Here is a 22,316-nt window from a genome sequence, read left to right as displayed (position 1 = left end):
AACCCTTCCAGCAAGCTCAAATACAGGTGCTCGTAAGGTGTTCAGCTGCTTTTTTAGATAAATGTGTGGAACATAATGTAATATTATAGACAGGAGAGAGAAAGCAAAGATTACTTGAAAGTTGACAGGCTCGACTCCAACCAAGGTTGTAGCCTGGTATGCAACCTGACCTGTTGTACCACCACAGCTTTTTAACTGGAATTGTAATGCTTGTATTGATCAACAAATGTGATTCTAACAATGTTTAGAGTATTTACTTACAGTTTCAGTAACAAATCATTTGATGGCACTATATCATTTAGTCCAGAAATAAGACATGTTATTGTTTTGGTGGCATATGACAGCACATTGAACGTGTTTCGTCGAAACAAGCTTAAATATGCTTGTTAAACATATTGTTGACAGAACCCGAGATAGCCAATCTGGCTGTATTTTAAGAACAAAGACAAAGGATTTGTATGCATGGCAGATGATTATCAAAGGAATGGGAGGTTACATATCATCTGCCAATATGAAAACTTTCCTCCTGCGTATAATTACACACATTCACTGAGCGTTTACTTAACAATATCTTCAGGTAGCATCATTAAAATCATCATTTGTATCTAGTTGAACATGTCTCCGATTCACAGTCCACACAGTCACAATCACTGGAGCTTCTGCTCCATCTTTTTTTCCCTTTTTCATTATGCATGCTCTGGGTAGGAGTAAGTAAAATAATCGTTTGTAATTCAATAGAGCAATCTTAACTCATTTAGTTGTGCTAAAGGCTGAGTGAGGGAAAGACAAAGAGCCTCAACATTTTGCCACCGTGCTCATTATGCGTATTTTAAAAACAATTTGCAATTCAAGGCCACACAAAGTGGTGGGGAGAGGGAGAGAGAGGTAGGCGCCTTGGATTCAAAGGCTGCCGCTAGAGAGTGACCTCGTACCCCACTTCTAGGGTCGCCTCCCCTGATGAGAGCTGGGAAGATGCAATTAAAAGAATTTAAAAACAATGTGCAACCAGAGATTGTGGTGCTTATTATCCTATGGTGCCTTGCAATATCAGTGACCTTAGCTTCCCCCCCCCCCCCTTTCTCTCTCTCTCCATCTCTCTCTCTCGGGGCACTCATCTAATAAAATATCAGGGTAACCCTTTCACAGGGGTGCAACATTATTCTGGAAATGTACTTACGCTAAGGCTACTAATTGTATAAGTCATTAAACTGTTCAGGTGCTCTGCTCCTCACATGTGCTTCAATTCTATCCCTATGCTATTACTACAGCTCTAGAGACGCAAAAATAATTGTGACACATCAGTTCATACACACTATTAAATTGATCATGGCAATCCTCCACACACACATACACAGAGAGACATACACAGTAACACAGAAGCCAACAGTTCAGTCTTCACATCATATGTTTGCATTACAGTTTCTATAAATTATATTTACTCATTGTTTGTCAGGAAGAGGCTGTATGTGCATCAGCTCTTAGAATTCAAGACGCAATGCTCACAGTATTACGAATCAGTTGCTATCAAATTACAGTTTGCTGCAAAACCCATTATTTCTATCCTCATATTAAATGTGATATCTGTCTGTACAACCCATGTCAGAGTCACTTTGGCGGAACAGTGATGTATTTATTTTTAGGGGATGTGCTCTCTCATTCTCTCTCTCTCTGTGTCTGTCTTCCTCACTCGTTCTCATAGAGATATTGCTGAAACAAATGCAATCAAAATGTCATTGTAGGAATGAAAAGGAGCTGTTTAAAAATGCATCAGGAACCCGCCACAGAGGGTTCATTAATTCTACTCAGGCTGTGTTGAGCAGTCTTGCTGAAAGCAGTACTCTGAGACCCTAAACATTCTCCGACACTCCCTTATCTTTATGGTGTAATTTCCCATTTAGCAAGTTAGCAACTAGGGAGAGCACAGTGTTGCTGGTCTAATTGGGCAAATGAGAACACAATACCAAACAAGCTCACTTACTTTGTTTACAGAGGTGTCCCCATTTGAACTCGTATGGAAGCTAATCTTAAATTTGTATTCAACTATCCACAGGTCTGGCAGTGTAAAAGCTAACCTTGCGCATGTATAACCTACACCTACACAATGATGTTTAAATGATGTCACTTCACTGTGTGAGGAACTATATAGCCACGGATGTGATATGACTACTTTGTCAAGCCCATCAGGAAAGATAGATGGTCACTTCATGACAGTTTGAGGAAACTATCCATAAAAGTAATTGAGTAGATTTGATGCCATCCACATTTCCTCATTCGCAGTATCAGCTTCCTATCGCTAAAGTGATAGAAGTGGAATTACCATACACATCATCAATAACTGAAGCTGGGGTGTCACTTCATGTGATGGATAACAAACGACAGGTGGCAAGCTGCTGCAGGTACTCAATTCAGCCTGCTGTTGTGCCAAACCGCTTTGTTTCAGTAAGTGATGTGGGCACACACATGCATACACATTTGTATATTTTCCTTATATGTAGAAACATGCAAACACAGTCACACAAACACCAGCGGCACTCACATGTGCACTCCTCACCCACTTTCAGACAGGCACATGAACCCACTATTAAATATAAAACAAGGAAACGCACACTTCCTCACACACAGGTTGTGCGCAGGGTAAAGAGGGAGAGAGCTATTAGGCTGGATTGGTAGTGGGTGGGTAGGTCTGGTCTAGTGCACCTTATCAGCACCAGGCCGATTCTGACTGTTCTGACACTGACACAAGCGCTCCATCATGTCATCAGCCCCCGCTGAAGCGTCTGTGTGTGTCTATGTCTGTGTGTTTGCACTCGGGTCTGAGGCATGCATGCACTTTTTTGCATCTCTTCTCATGTGCGCATGTGCATACTTACTTATGTGTGTCCATCCATCTGTGTGTACACACAGTGGGGTGGTGGTTTGGAGGGGTTCATGTGTGTGAGGAAGAGAGAGAGACCCACAACCCAGACAGCCAGTGGTGCTTAACTCCAGCCTGTCTTCCTACCCGAGGCCTCAACCCATCAGTCAGTCACTGCCAGGACAAGTGCACGACCAACTGACAGCAAATCCATACTAACTCTCACAATCTACCATCATGACCATTTCACCACACTGCAGTTCCATGGCCTCCAATATCATGGCATGTGTGAAAGAGCAGTGCGTCTGTCCAATGCTGTTAATACAAAGTGTCTGTTTTGGACACATGCCTGTTCCTGAGTAAAAGGCTGGCAATATCAAATACTTCATCATTTACTTGATTACATGTACGATATAGGTTGACTTTTTAGTCATCAATAAATAAAACACAAATCACGAATATTGTTGAAATTATGCATCATCGTGTATATTTGAAGAATCACTCAATTTACTTTTAAATTGAATGTATTTATTTGAGTATGCAGCTTTGATACAAATGTTAAGTAGCATTTAATGATGCTGTGCCCAAAGACCATATGCATGAGAAAAAATGCGACATTTTTACTCATTGGTCTAAATTCTTGAAATCTGGTACAGACATGATCACATGGAAATAATTACACTTTTCAATAGTCAAAAGTCAGGATTTTTGTAAAATTAGGAAAAACGCTAACATTTTGTTTATTTAATCTTTTCCATATGACATTTTTTTCAAGGTGAGTATGTCATAAATACAAATGACTTGATTGCGCTCCTTGTAGTTTCTGCGATATATAATTTTTTTATTGTATTATATTTAGTCTTTGGGGATACTGTTTTTTCTTAAATTATAATATAACATTAGCCGCATATGCCCAAATACTAGATATAGTTAGATAAGAACAGTGTGACCGATTTTGAAATGTCTTCAGATTAGAGACATTTCCAACTGTATTTCAACAGCATACAGGTAAATAGTTTCAAAATGACTCACCTTACAATATTGCTAAAAATGAAATGATTATTTCCTTCTTGACCTTCAATGGTGAACCTCAAACATCTTACTCCCAAATAATTTTACAAACAAGTTGTTTCATGGAGCAAATTAAATAAATGCTGTCACTGTAATCTATCTAAAACACAACTTCCTCTGATTCTTTTTATCCAGCACGAACAAAGTGGCCTGATTCAATTTATCTAATTAAATCAAAATAATGCCTTTTGCTGTATTAGTTCAAATGTGATTTAAATATGTGTATTTTTGGTTCCTTATTTATTCATACCATTGTATATCACTGCTATGAAAACTAACAAGTAGCTTTAGTTTTGGGGAAATAATCCGTTATGTAGGGTTAGAGGCTGATAATGATCAATAGCTTGAATAGAACATTGCCTGGAAGGCTTCATGGACAGAGATAAGAGAACTGATTCAGCATATTGTTGTTTTGTTTTGCTTTGTTTTTAGAAAAAGGCCACCCTGGCCTAACCGTGGAGTGCACTCAGACACATACAGTGATGTTTATAATATACACACTCATGTTTCCATGCATATGCAACTAACACACACAGTCCAAGTATCATTGTGGTATCTCCTGTTCAGACTACTCAGGAAAAATGTGGCCTATTGCTAAGACAAGCAAGGCCCAGCTTGTGGGTGGTAGATGCTATCAAGTGTATGTCTGCTGTTTTCATTTGAAAGAAAAAGACAGTGATACAAAGGAGAGACTACTGTGTGTGTGTGTGTGAGCCCGTTTTGAGGTTTGTGTCTGTAACTTACAAGTCAAACGCCATGAGCGCTAGATGTTATCTGTAAAAGCAGCCAGTGTAAAGTGGAAGAATAATATGGCTTCTGTTGTTTGGTGACTCGCTGAGGTTTATGTCCGATATGTAACAGTCAAAAGACGAAGAGATAACGTTTCCAGAAAAAATGTGTGGAGTGATTGAATAGATATGAGCAATGAAACATCTTGTAGCCACATGCTATGCAGATAGCTTGAAGCTAATGTAAAGCTTTGAAAGTAGTAAAATGAATTTGTTAATAATGAATAAGGATTCTTAACATTTGTGAGCCAAATGTGTTCTGATCCTATCTCAGGAGGAATGTAGGTTTATTTGAGTTTCTTCAAATGGCACACTTTCTAGAGGGGGAAGAAAACATGCAATATCAAAAGAGGAAATAAACAAAACTGAGACAAAATTCAAACAAATTCATTTCAACTGTGGCATGTTGAAAATAAACACTGACTTGTTAAATTATTAAAAGCTCTTGCATATTCAGAATGATAATTCAGAGAGTAATACAGTGTGAATTGCAATAACAAAATGTGCATAAAGTGAATTATGTATCATAAAATTTGTTTTTGTATAACAAATGAACAACATTTCTCTATTTCTGTCCCACCATCAGATTCAATTAGTGACAGAATGTCATCTTCACAAGTTTTGTTTCTGGTAAGCATTGTTTTGTTTGTTACTGTGTTCTTCTCTCTCTATGAAGAGATCTGTCACACACATTTGCATGACAAGTATCTCAGTGTAGTGCTTTGAGAGCAGTTTGCTAACAGTATACTGTTGTCCTTTGATTGTGTACATCCTCAACATTTCTGCAGTAACTGTATGCATGCGTATATGTTCAATATACATAAACGGCGTTGTTGAATTTCTCGAAAAATGGATTACATCCATTAAAACTGCAAAAAGAATGAATGTGGATTGAAATCTATTGCAGTAATTTCATTATATTAGCTGATTATTTGTTTGTTTTTATAGATTACATATTTATACTTTTTATATGGGGTTCTTTTAAGCTGATTCTTTTTTCTTTTTTACTGTTATTATGTTCTACATTTTCTATTATTAGGGCCCGAGCACCGACAACGTCGGGCCAGCGAAGGCCCTGTTGAAACTGTAGCGTTTCTTCTTCTTCCATATTAATTGGCTTTTTTGGGGGCTGCATTGTCCCATGCATATCAGGACTGGTGAAACATTTTTTTATTTTAGAGGTCTGGCATTTGGGTATAAAAAGGGCTCTATAGCGCCCCCTAGAGTTGATTTGAACTTTGCAAGGCCACGCCCCTCACCATGTATGTCCGATTGACTTGAAATTCAACACACATGTCCAGTTTCATCTGCTCTACAAAAAAGTAAATTAGACCATAGACTGCCTCCCAACTTTTTCCGCCATTTTGGATTTTTGTAAAAAACACATTTTTGCAAACTCCTCCTAAACGCTGGGTCTGATACCAAAGTTTCTGTCTATCATTATTGGATCAATGTCATAAAATGTCAACAGATTGTTGCTTTTAGAAGATATAGACCAATGAACTGCATAGGGGCGTGGCTTCATGCATCAATACCCATAACTTCTAAACCATTTGGAAGCAGGTTCAGTTACATTTAAAATGGTATTCAGAGAGACATTCAAGGTTTAAGCCTCTGGAAAAAATGACCTGACGACACTGCTGCTCCACAGAGGAAATACCGTCTAACTCCTGCACACAGCGTCTGATGGGCAAGGGAGTGCAAGGTTGCGTCAACCAGCGTCCAGTCAGTACCCTCGACATGCGCAAGGGTGTGAGGGCCTGATCAATGCATGCTTGCAGCTTCAATTATTATTATGACCTGAATCATTTTAATATGTCATTTTAATCAGTCATTTTAATATGTTTAAATGCGTGACGACTACAAAAACTGTCATTGCAAGTTTTGGGTTGACAACTCTGTATTCATATATGCATATATTGCAAGAATCCACATACTGCTACTTAAACATATATAACATGTTTATATAAGGCATGCAAATACTATTACATGATATGATATGGACTTAAAATGCACAAATGCTCACACACTCAAACACAAAAGCTCGAGGATTATGTCTAAAACAGCATGCAAGCCCACAGTTGTAGGTTGTTATTTTTATGTGAGTACTGTACCATTGCAAAAATAACAGCCCACTGTGAACACTTGTCTTCCCCGGCCGTTTCCCACTGTTAACCTAATCTTTATGATTATTGCAATAGCTTTAGCAGCAGGCCTTGTCTGTCAGCAGACAGCAGCTCTCGCTGTAGGGGAGACTCCATACACACACACTTAGCCTTCAATCAATGAAGACAGACAATTAGCTGAGTTTTCCATATTTTGCATGGCAGTTTTGCTTCATTAGATTGTTTACAGTGACGAGCCAGAGGAGACAGGTGGAAGAGTGAGAAACAATGAGAGGGGAGATGAGTCATGACAGATTATTATGAGCATGCTTAAAAATAAAATAAGCCACAGATACTGCTAAAATGAAAATACCCTCAATTCTAAGATAATTAATTTAAAGAAGGCATAGAAAACTCTGAGCAAAAAATATGAGCATGTAGTGTAACATATAAGGTTTGACTGAAACAGTTAAAATACAGGCATTTAAAAAAGATACACTGAATAGACAAAGAATGCAGCTTCAATGTATTAATGGAAAAAATAATAAGATAACAAAAATAAAAGAGCTTTACATTCTATAATATTACATTTAAAGGTGTATTCATAGTGTTTCCCTTCTAACATGTTAAGTAATGTCTCTAGTTATGTAACAAGGGAAAATTACATAAATTGTGTAAATTTATACGGTTGCATGAAACAATTATATGAAGCCAACTTTATCCAATTCCTCCAAATCAGTACAGATCATTATTAAGAAATGTATTGTTTTCACTAATCATTTTCAGCAGTAGGTCTAGCTCTCTGTTTGCTTATCTCTCTGAGTACCACATGAGGTGTCACACTGAAAGAATTTCTGCCCAGGGCCAGTGACCTCTGAGGCCCTTTTAGCACAAGGCAGCACCGCAGGAAATCACTGAAGATGGTTCCTGCAGCATTTAGCGAGATAATACTCCCCCTCCTATGAGAAAAATCCCCAACAACAAACAGCAGACTGAGCTAAAACTAAAAGATGGCTGATAAGGTTATTAGCGGCTCACGCTGAGAACAAAGGGGGAGGCACACAGCTAAGATCAATAGCAGATGTTAGCAGGTAGTCTTGAATAGTTTTATATTACAAATACCCCCTGTTAGAACTGAGTAATGCAAAACAAATCTTGTTAACAACCCCAATATGCGTGTGTACTAGCATGTGTTCCCCTACTGGGGAATTCGGCGAAACTTGATACAACGCTATAATTAACCACAGTAATTTAAAGACATTAAAATGAAAGGGAAAGAGAAGTTGACAGCTTAAGTCACTCAATATCCATGTGTTTGCACATGTGTTTCTATAACTGTGCGTGTTGTAATGTATAGGGTGCCTGTTCTCTTCTGCTCCTCATCACAGAGCAGCTTTTCTTTGACAGAGCTCAGTCAGGCATCAGCTCGCATTAACCAAAGTTTAACATCATTCAAGAGCAAGAGATGACCTACTGAGAAAGTACATGAGTAAATGTGTAGCAATACAGCGCTTATTACTGTTCCCCCTCAGGCAAATACCTTTTGCTTAAGTCCCACGCATGGGAACATTTTGTTTTATTACCGTGCAAGATAAGTCGTGAGTAAAGACAGAGGGAGGGGAGGGGTGGGGTGGGGGGTAAGAGAGAGAGAAAGGGGGCTCTTAAATACACCTGGGAATTAAAATATTCCGGCTCATCATATCAGTGTCTTAGTTCTTGGTTTTCATGTGGGGGGCCACGTAATTATAACAGCGTTTCAAAATTGAGCGCAGAAGAAAGATGGGTTCAAGTGCAAATTAATTTCAGATTACCACAACAAAGACAATCAATTCTCAACGAGGATGCCAGCAAAATGCTCTTAAAAGGGCCCAAGGTCTCTTCCACACACACACACACACACACCCCTATTACTTCAAACAATTTGTGAAAAAAGCCTTTCCTTAAATTACACTCAAGATCTAAAGCAGTGTCCATGCTTACCTGGTACAGCTTTTGACTTTGTTTTTCTCCTCCTCCCTCATCTCACCCCCTCCCTTTAAAACTATCCCTCCCTTGTTCCACTACCATTACCCAATGTCTCCTCTCTTTCAGATGTCTCTCTCATTAACAGTCCTATCACCAGTGGACTATACGAGGCCTCATTAAGGCAGCCTGAAAGCATGAGTGTACCTCTGACTTTAAAAGTCAAAGTGGAGCAGGTGGTGGGGGGGAATAAGGGATGAAGAGTCATCCTGGCCTGGCAGTTTAACACAAGGTCAACGACAGGAATAATCCGTCTCGGATCTTTTCATCGGGCTAATTTTCCAGATAAAGTCAGAGTCTAACAGCATCATCAGAGTTTAAAGGAGAGCAGAAAGGTTGGTGTTATCCACTGTTAACAAATTGACATTAAACTAAATTCTCTGAGTGAGACTCTGAGTATTTCGAGTCTCCAAATAACCTAAGCTGCATGTCTTTGGACTGTAAGAGGAAGCCGGAGAACCCGGAGGGAACCCACGCTGCCACGGGAAGAACGTGCAAACTCCACACAGAAGGACTGCTCGATTGGGGATTGAGCAGTCCTTCTGTGACAGTGCTAGCCACTACACCACCGTGCAGCCCGCCTGTTGGTATAATCATTTTTATTCAAATTTTTACCATTCATGGTCAAAAATTAGGTCTTGAAACCATTGAATATGATGGGCTCTGGCTGAGCGTCCATTGATTCTGTCAAGGAATGGTCTGGGCCAGCAATACTCCCAGCCAATCAGATGCTGGGCTTGTGCAACATACCATTATTATCTTAATGACCCCAAAAATGGCCCCATTCATTACTCGTAGGTTGCCAGCACATAGGGATCAAATAACTTTTCAAGAAAAGAGAAAAATGCCACAGATGTGTTTCAAAGACATTCATATATTTGTCACAACGGTAGGAAAGATATGTCAAATGATGCACTATAATGATGCTTCAGTAAATGAATAGGCACTATGTGACCCAAGTCATTATTTACACTGTTATGATTTGCCAGTTAGTGGATGGTGAAGTGCCACTACAACACCTATCAGCAGTTAGGGATGAATTCTGTGTGATGTTGTGGAGTTTCTGACAAACGCCTAACAAAGTACCCAAACTGTTTATGAGCTCTGCATCCTCATTAAGTGAAAAAGGGAAGAAAAAAAATCTCAAACCTCTGTGTGGCTAATTATTTCAACCCTTAACAAACTTAGCAAACTTCTTAAGCTTTCAAAAATATGTTCAGAATGCTCTGAAGACTTCAAAACATTTAAGAATGTTTAAAGCTCGCAGTCATATTTCTAAAGGCGAGAATGAGTCCTTCAGTGTTTGAGCCACAACTCATCACATATAAATTCTTCCTTTAAACCAAAACAACAAAGTATCTGCATGTGTTCATAGAATATACAGTAATATTAATCGTCAATCCATCTCTCCGTGTGATCCCACTTTTGCATGGCTTGATTCACTGATATTGGCTTCCATGATTATATGTATGATGATATAGTATGATAAGTAAGTGATGGGCCATGACCAGCTTAAGAAAGGATAACATGTTCACACTGAGCAACTGTTCACAGTCCAATCTTTTTGACTATGTAAATATAACTGTTTAGTTCTGCCCCTCCATCCACTTCCTTTACCTGCCTCTTTCCTCTCTGCTGCCAAACCACAAAATTCATGCACATTCACATGGTCCCCCTCAACTTCCCACCTCTCAGCTGTGAAAAGGTGTTATCCACACTTCTGTGAATAACCTGCCCCTCTCTCCCTCAATCGTCTTACTGTACCCGTCCTCCCCAACATCACTTCCCTCAATCTTACCTTTCCTTCCTTCCCTAACACCCTCCTACCCTGACCCGACATCCCTTCTCCCTTTTCCCTCTCCCTCCTCTCTCGTCCCTCTATCATTCTATCTATCCATCAACGCACCCTGTGTAGAAAAGCCTAACTATTTCTCTCATCCTGCGTGCTTCTCTTCAGGGAACCTGTTGTGGAGTAGAGAGTGGAATGGCTGAGGGGGGAAAAAAAGTCAAGCCTCATTAGATTCTCATTACCGTTGCAAACTGAAAGCAACAGATTTTTTTTCACCATATAATCGCAGCAACTGAGTGCCCTGGGAATCACTATGAACCCCTTCACTACCAACTCTGCCCCCCCCCCCCCTCACCCTCAATCTTTCCTTCTACCCTCCACCATTTCCCTTTTTAACGAGTGCACAACGAAGCATACAGATTGGCTTAGCAAGGAGAATTAAAGTAGTGCAGTAATCCCTGTCATTAGAATGGTCCCTTAAAGTGAGGCATGCTTTGTGTTGCTCGCCTTCGGAGTCAATTTGCAGCCCCTTCAACAAGTGGCAAGTTTTACAAAACTGTCATGTCTTGTTACCAACATGTACAAATATTACCTTTTTGAAGTTATTTAATGATCTCCCCTAACTCTCCCCCCTCCTTTGTTTATTTTTTAATAATGTTCATTTTCTGCTCCTCAGACTGTCAATCTCATCTGCATTTCTACCCCCTCTCCATGCCCCCCCCCCCCCTAACACACACACACACACACACACACACACACACACAAGGGAGCCAGTCTATCTCTGTCTAATTGTCTGCTTGAACTCACATCTGGGGAATCCCCCCACCACCCTCTTTCTCCACACCATAATACAACAACGCTGCTCCTCAATACTAAGCCAGTGCGTTCAAACTAAGCAAATTAGAGAATTTTGAAAAAAGTGGCATTGGAAAACCAACACAGCACTAAAAGCACAAATACCCAGAAGAAACCATTCATTACTAAAGCTCATAGCCGACACAGCCAAAGAATAAAAGGATTTTAAATGTGGAGTTCTTGCTGATATTTCCAGCTGCGGGGGATGGTAGTGGCAGCATACATGCATGTGAACTTGTTTGTGTGCAGGTTTTGGGGGTGGGTTTGTAACCTACAGTTCAAACTTACATTCAAGCGTGAGTTGCTTGTATGAATAGCATTGTAGTTCTAACAATTAAGTTAGGTTTAAAATGGGTCAGAGGGTTTCAGAGATATGACGATTTCTTTGCAGAACAAAAGACAGAGGTAGTTCCCATTATTAATCTGCACACTCAAAATGCCACCTTCAAAGGGAAAGCACCATATTGCAAAAGCATTGAAGTTGAAATGATGTAAACATGATGTAAACTGAGCCATCTGAACTCCCAGTCAGAGTTTAAGCCCTCGCAAAGAGGAAGAAAAAACAAACACGAGAGTGACATTCACATCATATTTTATCTCATCACTAAACCATGTTTCCTATCAGACAGCTACTTGAACTGAACAGAGTGGAGTTAACAACTATTCTATGGATTGAGGGAACACAAGTGGACCCAGTGCAGGTATCAAAGAGGAGTTGATTCAATTTGTGTGTCATTAGTCCGACCCTGTGTTTGTATCCATTTGTACTTTACCAGTGAGGCATGAGGTTTCAGAGTGTGGCCAGCTCCCTCAACATACATTATAATTGTTGGATGAAAAGCATGTATTTTCAAAACACTCCTCAGATTTAGCTCCACAGATATGGATGTATCCTTTTTTTTTGGTCCTGAAACGCTATATATTTCTAAATCTAATACAAGTTTCTTAAATCATCAATGTCCCAATTATCTAATTAGCGTAAACTTAAGTTTTTGACCTCATGCACAGAGGTCCAACTCTCTATATGCTTGCTTTCTACAGGATCCCTGCTGTACTGAAGCTTCCTTAACTAGAGAAGCTCTTCAAAACGGTCCCCAGTATCAAACCACTGTTGCTAAGATACCTTTCATCCATCCCACTTCTCTCAATATGGTCACATATTGCAAACACAGAAAGAGAATTAAAGGAGAAACAAAGACGGTTGCACATGAGAGAGCAAGAAAAATAAGACAACAAAAAAGACAAAAACAAAGGAGCACAGAGAAGACAAGAGAGACAGAAAGAGAGAAAGAACCCACAATACAAGTTCACCTATTCTAACTAAACAGCCAGGCTGGTAGTTGTTGGGATGGTAAATTGGGTTTGGGTTCTTTGTGGGGTATCGAAATAGGATTATCCCCTTACAGTTCAAGGCTACCTTTCACTCTCCCATAATCCCTTTTGGGTCAATAGATACACACAAACATAGAATTTAATTATAGATTAAGATGTTATTAACAATTTATTCAACAACTTCTGCAATTATGAATTCCATTAACATTTGGTTGAAATAAAATCTTCAGCAAAAAGCACTTGAAATGTGATTACATCTTTGTTCATATGGCCACCTCTTTCCTGAAAACAAAAACGTCTTTATAACATGTTCTATTTTTTCTGGACGTCACACCATTCAAACAGGCTATTTGAGATCTCTGCTATGTTTGTTCTTCCCCTTTGTGAACAACCCTCAGGATCCTGATCAGTCCCATATGCTGAGGTCACATTTGCTGTACCCCCAATGTAGTCTTTTGGGAAATGAAAACAAAGTCTAAAAAACAAATCAAATTCTGTCATCACTTTAACAGAAATTGTATTATGGAACAATGTTTTTCTTGGTTAGTGAAAACAAGTACTTTTCTTTTATATATCTCTGAACTTTTTGTACTTTTTTTCTATTTGGTGATAAACAGGGGAGAGGAGTGTTCTTACCTCCATAGTTATATCAGTGCCTGGAACCCAGCGAACCACAGCCTATCTAGGAACAAATGAAGAGAGAGGGCTGTGTGATTAATGAAGTGGCCCACAATAGCAAACTGACTCTGATAACAGTTTCTCTTGCAAATAATAAATTACAAACCAAAAATTCTTCTGGGAAAAATCGAAGGGAGGTATGAGGGTACATGAGGAAAGCGGCCGAGCCAGAATGAGAGAGAGGGAGTTGAGGGTGATAAAAACGGGGTGGAGGGGGAGATAGAGGAAGACAGAGAGAGAGGGATGAATACATGGTTAAGTATCTTAACAAAATGAGTAACGACACATGTGTAATAAGAAAGCGTTCTTCCTCTTCCTAGTTCTTTCTCTTCTTCCTTTCTGCCTGCCCTCTTTGTTTTTTTTAATCACACTGCCTTTGCTGTCCTGAACAATATCTTTTCCATTTCCTGTTTCTATCAGGGATTTTCCTGTGTGTCCAAAGCTTGCAGAGATGTAAAATACCAATAGGTCCATTTATTTGCTCCATGTTGGGTTTCTTCCACAAGCGATGTCTTTGGATGTAGTTTGTGGCCCATACTTTCGTCTCTTAGGTGATTTTTAGCCTCAGATTAAGGAATTTAGAAGCTTTATTCACATTGAAGGTGACTGCAGAAATGGGAACCAGTCTCGGAACTAGGCTGTGAAAGGTTTCAGTTTCCAAAAGTTTACATTTCTGTGCACCAATGTAAATAATGCCAATATTGGTCCGTTCTGCAAAACTTGGATTACACTTAATGGTAATATTCTGTTAAACCTATTTTCTATTTTGCTACAAATGGGGGACACTACTTCCAGCATTAGCACTGGATATTTGTATTGAAATTAGCCACGGGGTGTGCAATTGACCAATATAAATGTAATTCTTGATATACTGGGGTGAAATAATGTATCAACAACATGCTGACTGTAGTCCAACTTGATGCATCAGTCACTATATTGATGGTTGTCAATGCCTGATGGTACTGACCCTATTGTTGTAGTAAAAATACGAATCGAAAAGTGTAAACGAGAATGAGAGGGGAGAGGAGAGAAAGCAAATAAAGACAGATTTTGCGCTACTATTGGAAAAAAAGAAGCAACTGTGACAGCATCACCTTCGGCCCTAGGCCCCTGCAGCACACAACGCAGCTGCAACCAGAGGAAGTTGCCAGGCCCACAGAAGCCTTGGAGGTAATTAATCATTTTAACCTGAAGCCTGTCAAGATACCGCTCACTCTGTCTCCCTCCCTTTGCTGATTTCCCTGTCAATTATCTGTCCAGGCAATTCGACAACCTTTCAGTCCGTCTTTCGGCCACTCTCTCTCAAAATCTACCATCTGTAATTGTTTAAATTTTTTTACTTTCAACCTACCACAGTTCAACATTTTTGAAGGCCGGCTGTTTTTAGTGAACTTCAAATTGCTTATAAGAAACGAGGTGTGAAGGAAATTATTTTGTTCCAACAAATGTGCAAGAAACTCAAAATAAAACAAAAACAATAGGCACAATTAGTAGTCTATGTGGTCATAACAACCAAACACAAACTATATATTCATTATTGTTAGTCTTTTTAGCTACAATCTCATAAAAAGTATCTATCTACTCTCTGGAGCTGTATTTAGAAAAACATACAACATATCACAGATACAGCAGGTTTTATGAGTGCAGTGTATTTATCAAACACTTTATTAAATGTGTATTTCCTCTCCACCAGTACTAATCTCAATCATCCCAATCCCTGTAATGTCAATTTTGGGCCTTTACAGCCTGCCCAGTGCTGTGTTGTGACCCAGACGCAGCTGGTCCCAAGTGGTGCCCCCCTTCTCCCAATTACCGCTTACAGACTTACTAAAAACCTGCACCACCACTTCCATATTGATGTCTTTCACAGTTCTCGCTGCAGTGTGGTTCTGTGTGGTGTGAGGTTTTTTTTCCCTCTTCCTCTATCCTTTTCACTCTCTTGTTTTCTGTTCTCCCTCCATCCCTCCCTCCCTTCCCTCCAACCACCATGCCTACATCCCTCCTTGTCCTCCAGGGAGCGGGTGCAGTACTAGTGCTGCTGCTGTGCTTGCCAAGAACAGATGTCCAAGAAATACCAGCCCAGCGAGAGCAAAGGAGTGAGAGAGAAAGAGAGAGGAAGCACATGGAGGCAGATTATGTGAACCGTAGGATCTGCCGGTGCCGTCTGGAAATGTGGGATTCCATTCAGAGATTTGAAAACCTGTGTTGCTCAACTTATGTTTTTTGTGTTCCTACAACATTTGGGTTTATTATTTAATTTGGTCGCATACAAAGTCATGAATAACAAAGGTTAGAATAGAAAGTTGCTCTTTACTCAAACAAATATACATTTGTTGGAGCTAATTAACCACAGTTTTCAGCTGACCAAGGAGGGCTGACATCTGCTTACTTTGGTAGCTTCACAAATCTGATAAAATTCCACTTATGTCCTTTTTCTACATGCAGTGACTCTTATTTGCCATATCCAGATCCACAACTGTAGGTTTTTTTTTTACAGATGGATGAACTTGGTTTGACAGCCAAGATTAATTAATTTGTTTAATTTGCACTGCCACCTTGTTCTCTTTGAAAATATGTCAGCCATTGCACTTTCCACCACACTGCAAGTATCATTGGTTGTCTATACTCACCCAGCAGGCCAACAGAGTGGTTGACAGCAAAAGGGCAGCAAGGTAGTACACACTGGGATTAGCAACGACTAATAAAAATAAAGTGGAAAGTTGAAGTTCAAAGGAACTTTGAGTGGCTGGAAGGCTGCGGCTCAGGAGGAGTTAATTGCTGAGTTGGCGCATTGATCGCCAACTCCTTCACTCCACATGTTGAAGCATCATTGAGCAGAACACTGAACCCCCGGTTCTGGCTTAACTTTTACTGTTTCCTAATACTGGCTCCTAAACTTGTCGTTTTCAGTTTAACATTACTCTAAAATTTAAACCAGTTAAAGTTTTACTCAACTAGAGCAGCTCAAAGAAATAGTTGCATTAAAAACACTTCCACCCTCTCTTCAGTGGAATGCTGCACAGAACAGTGTTGGTTTAAGCTGGCTACTGGCTACTTTCTATTCATGAGCTTCACAGGCAAACCCATGTGAATTTACCTTTTAAATAATTTTTTTTTAGGTGCCTCCACTTCATCTCACACTGCTCTTTTAGTCCCTTTGGTCCAAAGATACATGTGTGTTGTGACAAAACAGGTTCTCGGCCAAAAACATATGCTGTCATCTGGAAACGTAATGGCTAAACTGCTACTGTCCTCATTTTTTAATCCATGCACACTGCGGATCCATGCTTTAATGTACTTGCAGTATCCACCCCTGTGACCCTAAAATCCAAAATCATATCCACACAAAAGTAGAAATTTAAAGAGGCAGGAGAGTGAGAAAATTGCAGAATAAGAAAAAGAGAAGACGAGTGAGAGAAAAAGAACAAAAAAAAATGAGTGCCTTCCGTGGAACAAACCAGTGACCCAAGTAACCTGGGTTCCTCCCAGCAGATTATCATGGGCACTGCGTGATTAAGGCCAGCCTTATTAGCATAATGATTTCCCCTCCTCCCTATTCTTTTCCTCCATACCGCCATCCATCCCTCTTTCCCTCCCTCCTTTCCTAGGCCTTGTGTTGTTAGCCACCAGCTCCCAGTGCTCCTCAAGTACTTTAAGCTTGTTAATAATCATTATGGGTGTGCAGTGAAGTGGGGGAAAGGAATAATTACCTCACCTGAGCCAAAGCAAATTAACCCCTTTTCAATTTTTTTCTCCCTCTTTTACTGTTGTCGGTTACCCATTCCATATCCCCACCCACCCACATGCACACATGCACACACTCATAGCATTCATCAGGGACCTATTAGGGTTGTCTGTTATTAAGTGCTGAAATAATAAATGCTTGCACACACCATTTGCTATTCGGTAACAGAAGTACCTGTTTAGATGAAAGCTAGAGTAGCTAGTAGTCTTGTTTCACATTGCAGAAAAGAGTAAAATGGTGGCAGATTAAAAATGTGCACTTAGATACAAAATAAAATAATAAAAAAATAAAATAAAATGTGTCCTCTTGAAATGCTTTCAGAATTAAGACAGAGTAGATGCTGTTTTGAGCAGTTAAATATGTTAAGTCACCGTGTGACTCAGTCAGGTGTGTTGGTGATGTTTTTTCTGTCCATGGCTCCTCTTTACACTAGTAAACAAACATTTGTGTTGGGGAAAGTTAAGACAAACACTGTCTACACAGGAGATGTAGCATGAGCAGGATGTTAGCAGGGCAGCAGCAGCAACTTCAGTCATCAGTGTGCATCTACAGGTACGCTTATGAGGGTAGGTCACCTGTACTTTGGCAGCACTCAAAACCCAACATACAATAAAATGGAAGAAAAAAGACTGTTTATCTGCTGTCAACCAAAGCTTGCTCACATTTGATTGGTCAACAAATCACGCAAATCCTGTCCCGTTGGCTAAAGATACTACATGTGAATGGAGAATCTATTTATAGAGATTAGCAGGGCACTGGGGCACACACTCAAATGCATGCACAACGCATGGCCGGACCGCCTATGTAAATAAAGCACAGTGTCGCTCTGGTTGTACACACAGAGGGAGAGTGATTCTATTCTCTGCTCAGAATGCTATTACACCACATAGCAAATAGCTGTTTGCTGCTATATTGATGCTTTCAATTTTGAATTCAGCACAATTTTTAAAATGGCTACTATAAACTAATTCTATTGTTGGATGGTTTAAATTGTACCTCTTTATGTAGAGGCAACACTGTCTTCTAAAAATGTACAATCATGTTTCGATGAAAACTTATTTTCTCCCGGATTACGGTTGCAGTTTTAGACACGTGGTTTAACGTTATGAATTGTAACAAAACAAAACAAATTTTGAAATCACCTGATTTAAAAGTTCTGTGTTTGTTTGGCCCATTCATCCACCCAGACCTCCTCCCTATGCAGACTTTCGAAGACTTTGTTTAAGAAATTAATTGTGATAAATCATAAACGAACCTAATCAGGGAGAAAATATGTTTCCTACACCCAATATGTATTAATTCGCAATGCTTTAATCTGTCACTTTGCATATTTACATAACACAATGAAAATAAAAAGCTGCTTGTGCCAATATCACTGAGAATGAACAACCAAGTCACTAACTGCAGCTCATGGAAAACAGCCATTTTCCATGACTGTGTAAGCAGCTGTTATGGACTCTTACCTACCAACATTTTTTTCCCCCTTTCACAGTTGCAAAGTTATACACAGAGGAATGTTGGAAGGCAACATTCCCAGTTTATCCTGGGGCCTTTTCTTCAATTGTTCAACCCGTGCCTGTACACTTAAAAATGTGTTTTAAAAATACACGTGCCTCAGAAATGTGGTACTCCCTTAGACACCACAGTGTATTTGATGAAACACTCACTGTATGACATGCAGTAACAAGTGAACAAATCTATACAAGCTTTTCTGGTGAACATTCAATTCCCTGCAGTATTTTGTCCGTCATGAATCCAATTTCCCCCTCTCAGCAGAGAAGAGACTAAAGACATATGTCTCTAATACAATAACCTGATGCTCCAATAGAGATGGATTAGGGGCCATGCGAAATGAAAGATGCTTAAATTGTTTGGGGAGAAAGCTGATATTTTTCAAATTTCACTGTGCATATATCACAATGACATAATCTTCAATGGGAGGAAACAGGAGCGAACACTCAGTACATATTTCTCTTTTGAGTCAGCTGAGAAGTCAAAGGTCGTAATATAAGGCTGGCTTAACTGTATTAAGAATGGGAATGAAACCCAGATGTTGCTCTGATTTTTACGTCAAAAGATGAACTTTCCTGGCAAACTAAGATATTAAACCTTTGAAAAGATAACCCAATAACATGAAGAAACACCCAAAAAATGCAGTTTACAATCAGTTAATTTAAAAGCACCTCATTATTAGCATGGAAATAGAATTTGGTATGTCATGTGCATGTCAGAGCTGTGTGTTGTCTTTGATGGCTTTCTCAAGGACTATAAAGAAATGAGACCATTAATGTGACTGGTCCTCTACTGCAACATCAAACAACAAGTAATCTTAACATTTATATCCCTTGTACACCCATATGGATGTACAGTACGGGTATGTCATCCTTTCACTCTGTTCAAGGCCAACATCTCTTGTTCTTTACACGTATTTCGAGTTATTTGTTTGCATACACACCTTTGATTGCATCTCCTCTGTTGGTTTGCAACATTTATTGTCAGCGTCTGGCATAGTCGGACAGCCACCAGATTTGACAACGCTATGGCATCAGTTTTCAAACAAAAACTCTCAAACCTGAATAGTTTGGGCCACTTAGGGTTGACATAACGTTGACATATTTTTGCCATTTAGATGCCAAAAATGGTAAAGTTGTGGGCCTTAAAACCAAAAACAATGATCTGAACAAAAAAAATGCTCCATAGAGCTGATGGGAACTTCAAAGCTAGGTGATAATTGTCTGTCAGTTTGTTATGACTGCTTTTATATATCACGCCATAATTTGATCCATTATCATTATAAAAAAACATTGATTAGTGCAGATATCTATTTAACCAGTGATTCAACATGCTTGCTGGCTGGTTTTATGTACTCATAAACATATGTCAAATAAAAAGAAGGTTGTTTAATCTGTTGGTTTCATCTGCACTTTCTACCTATCCATTTGTGGAACATCCAGACAGATGGTAAGTATAAGTGCAGTGTGTATTCAAGGATGGGTCTATAAAGCAATGAGACACAATATAGGGAAGGACTGAAAGTATAATATACAGTATGTATTCATATTTACTGTGTAAACAGAATGCTTGTTTTCCAAACACAAGCTATTAAGAGTTTGAAAACCCCCTGGAGCCCCCACCACTGCGCAACTTTGCAAAAACAAAACATCAGCTCCAGAAATGATCTCCTTTAAATGCCTATAAGCACATTAAACAAGGGTGTCTCCACTGTCCATCAATGACGGCATTCATGGGAGGGGTGCGTAATGAAAGACTTGGAGTGCAGAGGGATAACGCTACAAGCACAGCCATCATCACTCAGGTGTGTGGTTGAGATGAAGGATCAAAGGCAGCCTCTGCCACTGGCATGACTCTGCTGTGCTGCCGGCCCTGCTGCCAAAAAATCACTGGGTTTATATCAGGCAGGATAAAGTGCGGATTAAGAATAAAGGAATTCTTGAAAACACAACATCATTTACACAAGAAACAACAAGCTGGATATGTGGGAGGCCTGCTGTATTTCAATTTGAATGCTCAGTCAGAGGGAGATGCTTAGAGTGAAAAGGTCTGAAGAGGCACAGACAAAGCAGGCAAGGAGCACATTTCAACTTGGATTCATAAAAGCCTGCGGAGATGTGAAGGTTTGAACAAGGTATGGTGTTGCGAGATGTTTCTAGTGTGGAAGCTGGGGTTTATTGATAGCAACATAAAGTCATGTCATTATTATGAAGACATTTCAAATCCTGTTCCAGTCAGACATGTCAGTGAGTGTTCTTGGTAATCCCTCGATGAAGCCGAAAGTGATTGAAATGTGACTCTCTGTCACAAAAACAAAACATATAATTTATTTTTTAATAAGCATATTCCTCTGGTGTGTGTTTATCGTTTGTCCGCACGTGCATGAGCAAGTGTACATCCTCAGTGTTTATCAGAAAGGATTTCCATACATGCAGCAACGCGTGCCAACTCCCAATTCCTCCCCCCCAGCCAATAAAGCACACTTCAGACTCATTCCCATTTCTCTTCCCATCTCTTCATCCAAGCAGTAGGATGTTGTTTCACAGGCACTAGCCCATGTTTTGTTTTGTTTTCTCCCCTCTTTGTTTTTAATTGCTACCGTGGAGGTCAATTAATTTCACTCCCCCCTCTCTCTATCTGCAGCCCACACAGCTGCGACGCTGTGTGTTTGTTAGCCCATCTCCTTCCAAGCCCTAATGCCACACATCACTTCAAATGGATTAATCGAGCCACTTTGTTGTTTAATCGCGCCTCGGCAGGACTAGGGTGGGTTAGGGTGTGGGTTGTGTGTGTGGGAGGGGTGTGATCAGAGACTCACAGGCTTGTCTGCCTTTGTCGTGGAAAGACAGACTGACGGTCAGACAAATGGATGCATGGGCAGTGGGATGGAGGGACAGAAGGACCAAATGATTGGCAGAGAGAGGGATTTAAGAAGATGAGCAGCCAGTGACATAGTTGGCAATCACTGACGGAAGCTGATAGAAAGAAAAAGTCTGTTTTAAATGATGTATTTTAATACAGACAAGAAGATGTCTTCATGTTGAAATGTATGCCTGTTCAGTCATAATATATGAAGTTGTACACTGCATCCGATGCAAGTGCAATGTTTAGGGTGTATAAGAGTCTTCATACTGGTAGCATCTTTGTCTTATATTTTGTGACAGGTCAATAACTTAATATACATTCATACATAATAACTGTTTAGTTAAAAGACTGTCTCATCAAGTAACCACATGTATAAAATACATTAAATCACACAGGCCTAAGGATACACACGCCAACAATCACAGGCCTGCAGACTCACACTTGCACATGATGCTGAACACCACCTCTCCAGACACACACACAGACACACACACACACACACAGGCAAGCAAGCACAATTAAAGGTCCCGTTTGATGTTTTGATGCTTTCATGTTCTGATGACAATTTCATCAGAGGGGGGGGGGGGGGGGAGGGCAGCGTGGTTCTAACCTCCGGGCTACAGGCGCACAGACATGCTGCCACCTTACCACCACATTCACACACAAACCATGCGGATGCACATACATGTACACAGACAGC

Source organism: Anarrhichthys ocellatus, unplaced genomic scaffold, assembly GCF_004355925.1.
Source record: "Anarrhichthys ocellatus isolate YVR2014 unplaced genomic scaffold, GSC_Weel_1.0 scaffold89, whole genome shotgun sequence".
NCBI lineage: Eukaryota > Metazoa > Chordata > Actinopteri > Perciformes > Anarhichadidae > Anarrhichthys > Anarrhichthys ocellatus.
This window is presented reverse-complemented; position numbering follows the sequence as displayed.